This window comes from Dipodomys ordii, unplaced genomic scaffold (assembly GCF_000151885.1).
Source record: "Dipodomys ordii isolate 6190 unplaced genomic scaffold, Dord_2.0 Scaffold31, whole genome shotgun sequence".
In the NCBI taxonomy this organism is placed as follows: Eukaryota; Metazoa; Chordata; class Mammalia; order Rodentia; family Heteromyidae; genus Dipodomys; species Dipodomys ordii.
This window is the reverse complement of record NW_012267247.1, coordinates 4390159-4398478: the sequence shown is the minus strand read 5'-3', so window position 1 is coordinate 4398478 and position 8320 is coordinate 4390159. Positions and strand designations below refer to the sequence as shown.

At 43.9% G+C, this 8320-nt stretch overlaps 1 protein-coding gene across 1 annotated transcript in view; it reads left to right on the top strand.

Moving 5' to 3' along the window:
• Window positions 1-623: 623 nt before the first annotated feature.
• Window positions 624-8320, top strand: part of Fam222b (family with sequence similarity 222, member B) — a 68805-nt gene continuing 61108 nt past the window's right edge. Inside the window, exon 1 of the mRNA XM_013016276.1 lies at window positions 624-685. The gene's annotated coding sequence lies outside the window, so the exon portion shown is untranslated. The remainder of the gene's footprint in view (window positions 686-8320) is intronic.

The window sequence follows — 8320 nt, the reverse complement described above, 5'->3', positions numbered from 1 at the left end:
GATGCTCAAAGCTAGAGCTCTATCACTTGAGATATGGCTCCCCTTACGGCTTTTTTCATGGTTAATTGGAGATAAGAATCTCACGGACTTTCTTGCCTGGACTAGCTTTGAATGGCGATCCTCAGGTCTCCTGAGTAGCTAGGATTACAGACATGAGCCACCGGCGTCCAGATTCGATTGTCTTCTTGAAAGGACCCCAAATCTATCCTCAGTGCTCAACTCAAAGAGCACCTGAGTTCAGTCAGGCCTTTAAATGTTAAATAAAACCCAGAATCTTGCAAATGCCATCAAATCTATATCACTCCCATCCCCACCCCGCCCCCTTTAGGGAAACCGCAGGCCAAGAGTTTATTAATCTAAGCAAGCTTACTCTGGAGGCTTCAAAGCCTAGCACTGCCGCCAACCTGAGCCTAAAACCTCACGGCCCGCTGGCGGCCATAACCACCTGAGACCCAGAGGTGCAGGCCATCAGGCACTGAGGAAGACGCCCCCGGAGCGGGCTGCGCAGGCGCAGCTGCCCGTGAGGGCCCCGTCCCTCCAGGCTGCGCAGGCGCAGGAGCAGCTCCGGCAGAGTCCCGACGGCGGCGGCGGCGGTGACTGAGGGGCTGGGGCGTGGAGCAGCGGCGGCGGCGGCGGCGGCGGGCGGTACCGGAGCAGCCATGAGGGCCGGGCCCAGTCACCGACAGTGAGTGGTAGTAGGAGGGGAACGGACACACCGAAGGGTCTGGCGGAAGGATATCTTCGGCTGGTCGGGTGGACTCTGCCGGTGGGGACGGAGGTCGTTGGGGGAGGGACAGTTTGAGGTGATGGGAGAATTTGGGGCATGGGCAAAGGGGTCGTCGGTCCCAGGACTGGACGGCTCGTCGGAGGGAAGGGGTGGTATGCTATGGAGTGAAGAAAGAGCCCTCGGCCAGGCCAGCTGTCCTGTGCTGCCCCGTTTGTCAGCATCCCTTCCCCCAGGAGCTTTTGGTCGCCTCTCCCTTTCCGCTTCTTTCAGAGAATGGTCGCGGGGGGGAGGGAGTGGAGGGGGGTGGAGGATGAAAGCCCTGCTGGAGCTGAAGAAGCCAACCCTGAACCAGGCTGGGGTGGGCCAGTCATGGGCCCAGCTGAGGGAGAGGATGTGAGTCGGGAGCTCTCTGTTTAAAGCAGGGAAAGAACTCGAGGCTTGGATTGGGACAGGTTTGAAGCCAGGTCCATCACCGAGGAAGCTGAGAGATAACCTTGGACAGGGCCCACTTAACCTTTCTGATCCTCTGGAAGATGTCGAGCTTCAGACCCGCTATTGCAAGCATCATGTATGTGATTGAAGGTGTTTATGAAAATTGTAAATTGTAAGTATTTAATGCAAATACTAACAGTTCACCAGTACTAAAGGTTTTTATATCTTACCATTATTAACGGGATGACTGAGTTTTCTGTCAAGGTGAAACGTAGTGTTTGTAACACCTCAATAGACCAGTATATGCTTTCTATATAGAAACATATGATGATATGCAGAAATACTACCTTCTGTCTGTGATGTGATAAATTAGCTGTCAGACATTTGTAGGAAATCGGTAGGAAAATACCATACTTTGGTATTTTTACAAATGATGTGTAGCTCCTCACCAAAGAGGAAGGAAATAGAAAGTGAAGAGCCAATCCATTCCATGCTTCTGAACATAGCTCATTCGGGTTCCCTTGTAACAGTTTACAATCATGGGCTTTATTATGAGCTGAGAAAATTGTGAATTGAGAAAAACAGTTTGAGACAAGTTAGGAAGGCTGCCCAGTGGGGGCATATACAACTTTTTATTTGGGGAGGGAGCAGTGCTGGGTATTGAACCCAGTACTTTGCATATGTTAGGCAAGCATATTGTTACTGAGCTATATCCTCCGCGTATTATTTATTTATTTATTATTCATTTTTGTGCCAGTACTGGGGCTTGAACTTGGGTCCTGTCCCTGAGTTTTTTTTGTCAAACCTAATGTTTCACCACTTGGGCCACAGCTCCACTTCTGGATTTTGTGGTTAGAGATGAGTCAAACTTTAAACTTTTCCTATCCAGACTGGCTTTGAACCTCATCCTCAGATCTCAGCCTGAGTAGCTATTACATGTGTGAGCCACCTGTGCCCAGCTCTCCCCCCCCCCCCCCCCCCCCCCCCCCCCGACCCATGGGGCTTGAATTCTGGGCCTGGGTGCTTGTCCCTGTGCTCTTCAGCTCAAGGCTAACACTGTACCACTTGAGCCACACCACCACTTCTAGTTTTTCTAGTAGTTAATTGCAGATAAGAGTCTCACAGACTTTTCTGTCTAGGCTGGCTTTGAACTGGGATCCTCAGATCTCAGCCTCCTGAGTTAGGATTAGAGGAGTGAGCCAGTGGCTCCTGGCTCCAGCTTATTTTTTTTTGAAGCTGAGTCTGATCATATAGTCCAGTCTAGCTTTGAACATCCTATCTTAGTCTCTGGATTGCTAAGTTTACAGGTGTAGGTCACTGTCCCAGTTTACTAAATTTTTTTTTTTGGGGGGGGGGTCATGGGGCTTGAACTCTGGGCCTGGGTGCTGTCCTCAGCTCTTCAGCTTAAAGTGAGCGTTCTACCACTTGAGCTATAGCGCCATTTCCTAAGTTTGTTTGTTTTTTTTTTTTTCCCAGAGCTGAGGACCGAACTCAGGGCCTTGTGCTTGCCAGGCAGGTGCTCTTATGCTGAGCTAAACCCCCAGCCCCCCAAGTTATTTTCGAAGTGCAAAAATTGTTCCTTTGCAAAAAAATGTGGTGGCTGGTGGTTCTAGGGTCTTGTCTTTCTTTTGGAGGTCAGATAAGTATGCAGCAGGGTGTTTTTCTCTCTCTTTTTGTGCCGGTACTGGTGCTTAAACTTAGAGCCTGGGCACCGTCCCTGGGCTTTTATGCTCAAGGCTAATGCTCTACCATTTGGGCTACAGCTCCATTTGGGCCACAGCTCCAGTTCCAGTTGGTGTTTTTTGTTTTAAGTGGTTAATTGGAGGTAAGAGTCTCAGAGACTTTCCTGCTGGGGCTGGCTTTGGGCTATGATCCTCAGACTTCAGTCTCCTGAGTAGGTAGGATGATAGACATGAGTCCCCGGTTCCCTGCACAACTCTTTTATTATTATTGTTATTATTACTCTGCCTGTCTGTGGACCCTCTTCTGTGGAGTTAAAAAGACAAGCAGTTTTTTAGAGTCTAAGAGGTTGCTTTTTCTTTGAGAGTCAGGAGGAGTACTCCTGAGCCTTTAGGGCAGACAAAGCAAAGGACAGGGTTAAATTACTCACTTCTAGATAGAGAGAAAATGGCCTTCTAGCTACAACTTTGTGTGTGTGTGTGTATGTGTATGTGCGTGCGTATGTGTGTGTATGTGCGTGCGTGTGTGCGTGCACATGTGCACATGCATGCACGTGTCTGTCCTGGGGCTTGGGCTAACACCCGACCACTTGAGCCACAGATCCACTTTTTTTTTTTTTGTAGTTAATTTGTGATGAGTCTCATAGGATTTGCTGCCTCAGCTGGCTTTGAACCTTGATCCTCAGATCTCTTAAGTAGCTAGGATTACAGATGGGAGCAAATTACTTTAAGAGACACAGATGTTTCAACTCTGCTGGCTCTGAGGACGTGTATTTAGTGCTGCTTGAACTCAGGTTATTGCCCTTTGGCTCTGCTTTTTCTCTCATGGCTAGCATGCTGCTACCACTTGAGTCATGCCTCCAGTTTCTGGCTCCAAAGATTAGAGCTTTAAATGGTGAGGACTTTTGAAAGTTGGCAAGTGATTTGTTTTTGCACCAAATAAAGATGGGGAGTGGCTGTTCAAGATTCTTGAAGATTCACAGATAAGAAGAGTGAATTATTTTATAGAGATGGGGGGAAAGAATTTTAGTTGTCTTTAACTTCTCTATTTGGTAAAACATGTTTTACTTCTCTTTGTGGAAATACTCAGTGATGTATAATTTAAATATTTTGTTCAGTCTAGTTCCTTAGCTCTGCCAATAAATTTTTTTGTTTGTTTTTTTGTTTATCGGTCATGGGCCTGAACTCTGGGCTTGGGCGCTATCCCTCAACTCTTCAGCTCAAGGCTAGCACTCTACTACTTGAGCCACAGCACCACTTCCAGCTTTTGCTGCTTATGTGGTGCTGAGGAATCGAACCCAGAGCCTCATGCATGCAAGGCAAGCGCTCTACCACTGAGCCACCTTCCCAGCCCCTCCCTTTTTTTTTTGCCTCCCCTGTTGTGGGGCTTGGGGGCTGTCCCTGAACCTACTTACTAGTCTACTACTTTAAGCCATGGCACCACTTCTTGTTTTCTGGGGGTTAATTGGGAATCAGAGTCTCATGGACTTTTCTGCTTGGGCTGGCTTTGAACTATAGTCCTCAGATCTCAGCCTCCTGAGTAGCTTGAATTATAGGCATGAGCCATTGATGCCCAGCTCAATAAATTCTTTATCTATCGCACTGATTATTCTGTGTTTAGGGAGTAATTTTTAAAAGGGGCTTGTCATTCATTGGTAAAGTACTTGCTTAGCATTTGTGAGGCACTGGGTTCTGTCCCTAGTACCACAAAAAAAAAAAAAGCCTTTGTTATTATTGTGGATAGTACAGAATACAAATTCATTATGTTTTTACCACATGGTACATAATAGAGGTAGAAAAGAACTGGCCTAGCCATTTTATTTTGTTTTTAATAAATGGACATTTATTTTTAATGTTGGCAATGCATTTTTCCCTTCTGGAAATTTCCATCAGTTCAGGCGAGTCCATAAATGCCATCCATGTTGTTAATAGAGGTTTGTTCAGCTGTGATGAGAACTTCCTGTCCTTTTCTCCTTCTATTCTCTTTCCTATTTGTGGTTATTTTTATGTAAGTAGGTGATAGTTGCCAGATGAGGACTTCTTTCCCTGGGGAGAGAAAGGGGGTGGCCACTGCCTTGATTGCCTGTTGTGTGAGCAGTCTGTGTAAAGTGGGATATGAGCTGTGTGGATGTAAGATTTTCTGTTGAGTCCTTGATGTAGCAAGGGCGAAAGTAAAAGAAATAAGGATTATTAACTCATATTTTAATCTTCATAAAGTGAATCATTTTTATTAAAAAAGCATACCATACCTCAGAGGAAACTTAGAAACATTCTATTTAAAAACAAAATTATGGTTTTTATACTTCTCTCCTTTTTATTGAGAACATTTGCCTAAAAACAGAATCTTTGTTTCTTAAGCTTCTTTTTGATCTTTCAACCCATTTCCTTACTGAAATTTCTTTTGTATTGTTTTCACTACAGCTAACTAATAATGAGGTCTAGTGCTCTACCACTTGAACCACAGCTCCACTCTGGCTTGATGGTGGTTAATTAGAGAGAAAGAGTCTACAAAATTTTACTGCTCAGCCAGGCTTTGGACCTTGATCCTCAGATCTCAGCCTCCAGAGTAGCTAGGATTATAAGCTCAAGCCATCAGTGTCCAACTGATTGTTTTGTTTTGATTCCTTATCTAAAGCTGACAGCTTTAAAAGGAAAACTGTTTGGGGGGGATAGTAAAGCGAAAAAGTAGGTGTTGGGATTATTAGTTTAGTGAATATAGTAAGTGCCTGAGGCCCTAGGTTTAACCTTTTCACAAATGAAACCTTTGCATAAATGAAACCTTTGATTGATTTACAGGGAATGAATGAATGAATAGATGGATGGATTTTTTTTTTTTGGTCTGGTCGTGGGGCCTGAACTCTGGGTACTGTCCCTCAGCTCTTCAGCTCAAGGCTAGTGCTCTACCACTTGAGCCACAGCGCCGCTTCTGGCTTTTTTCTTTTTGCTTATGTGGTGCTGAGGAATGGAACCCAGGGCCTCATGCATGCAAGGCAAGCTCTCTACCACTGAGCCACCTTCCCAGCCCCGTAGATGGATGGATTTTATTACTGAAATTATAGTTAATCTTAATGTTTGGAGCACAAAGAATTCAGGAATTGAGCAAGTTTTGTTTCTAGTATTTAGTACAGTAATAATCCTAAATTAATTGCACATTAATATTTTTGAATGAAAAATGACAACAAATTATGTATCATAGCCATGATTCATAAACAAGGGACTTAATATTCTTTGGCTTTACTGTCTTTGAATTTATTTTTTTTTTGTCAGTGGTGGGGCTTGAACTCTGGGCTTTAGCACTGTTTCTGAGCTTTTCAGCTCAAGGCAAGCACTCTCTCACTTGAGCCACAGCGCCACTTCCTGTTTTCTGATGGTTTATTGGAGATAAGAGTCTCATGAACTTTCCTTCCCCGGGCTGGCTTTGAACTGTGATCCTCAGATCTCAGCCCCCTGAGTAGCTAAGCATGCAGGTGTGAACCACCGGCACCCGGCTTTTTGAACATATTTGTATGAAATATCTATGCCTTGGTTTTCTGATTGATAAAATAAAGAATCATAATAGATGAACAACTAAATGGATTTAATATAAGGATTTAATGTGTTAATGCTTGTAAAGTGTTTAGAGCAGTATGTAATACTTTTTAACTGACAAACACTATTATTAGTATTTCTTGAATATACATTCACTTTGTACCCAAATTGTGCTGCTCAAGGATGATAATAATAGCTTCAGACCTGTGGCAGTTCACAACATAGTAGAGCAAACAGAAGTATACAAAGTAATTGTAATAGAGGATCTGTATAGTAACTCTATACCTGTAATCCCAGCACTTGGGAGGCTGAGGCAGGAGGATTACAAGATAACCATAATGAGTACAAGTGAGACCCTGTCTCAAAAAACCAACCAACGCCTGGCGCTGGTGGCTCACACCTGTAATCCTAGCTGCTCAGAAGGCTGAGATCTGAGGATTATGGTTCAAAGTCAGCCTGGGCAGAGGAAAGTCCATGAGACTCTTACCTCCAATTAACCACCAGAAAACTGGAAGTGGAGTTGTGGCTCAAGTGGTAGTGTGCTAGCCTTGAGCTGAAGAGCTAAGGGACAGCGCCCAGGCCCAGAGTTCAAGCCCCAAAACCAACCAAAAAATAAACAAAACAACTAAAACAACAAACAAAATAATTGGGTTTGTTTAATCTGTTCTGTGGTATAAATGATTTTATGTGTGTCTGTGTTTGTTTATTTTTAGTGGTGGTGGTTAATTGTAGATAAGAGTCTCACAAACTTTCCAGCCCTGGCTGGTTTTGAACCTTGATTCTCAGATCTCAACCTCTTCAATAGCTAGGATTATAGGTGTGAGCCACAGGCATCCAGCTGTATAAGTGTTTTGGTATTCCTAGATTTATTTATTATATGCCTGTCCCGGGGATTGAGCTCAGGACCTGGGTGCTGTACATGAACATTTTTGCCTCAGCTCCACTAAAATTCTGGCTTTTTTGGGTACTTAATTGGAGTCTCATGGATTTTCCTGCCTGAGCTGGCTTCAATCCTTGATCCTCATATCCTCATATCTGAGTAGCTATGAGTATAGGTATGACACTAGTACCTGGCAAGTCCTGGAATATTGAACTCATGGTCTTGTGTTTCCTTGGCAATATATATGTGCAATGTCCCCAGCCTTATTTAGATTTAGTTATTTTCCAGGTAGAGTCTCTTGTTTTTGTTGGGCTGGCCTATGACCTCAATCCTCCTATGTATAGGTTCCTAAGTATTGTGGGGAATCACTGACACATACCATTATACCCAGCTTATAGATTTAGATAGGGGTCTTGCTATCTTTTTTCCCTGACTAGCTACTCCCTAGTAGTATCAGCCACCTTGCCTGGCTTTTTTTTTTTTTAATCCCTAAGATTAAACCCCAGGGGTTTGTACACAGTACGCAAGTTTTTTTTTATACCACTGAGCTAAGCCTCCAACTGAAGTCATAATTGTTTTGTATAGCATTAAAAATGGAGAAATGCTGCTTATCAGGCTGGCATGCCATAGTTATAAGATGAGTCCTGTTTTCAGAGATGTTAAAATGTGAAATTGTTGAATTGCAGTTGAATAAGGTGCGATTATTTTCAGTAAAGATATTGTTCATTGAAGTTTCATGACAGACAACATGCCCTTATGGTTGGACAAGAAAGATAGGTCATTCCAATTCAGCAGTAAAGTCGTAAAAGGGAGGAGAGGACATATATATATGGCCCACCTTATCAGGAGAGGAGGAAATTAGCTAAGACTTTGGCAGAGTAACACTGTATAATGCAAAGCACCGCAGGAAGCTTGGAAGGTTTTTAGAAGACATGTGAGTCTAAAACTTTTTTTTCTTTTTACCTGTACTGGGGTTGGATCTAGGGCCTCATGCTTTTGCTTGTCTTTTTTGTTCAAGGCTGGTACTCTACCACTCGGGCCACATCTCTGCTTCCAGCTTTTTTTTTTTTTTTT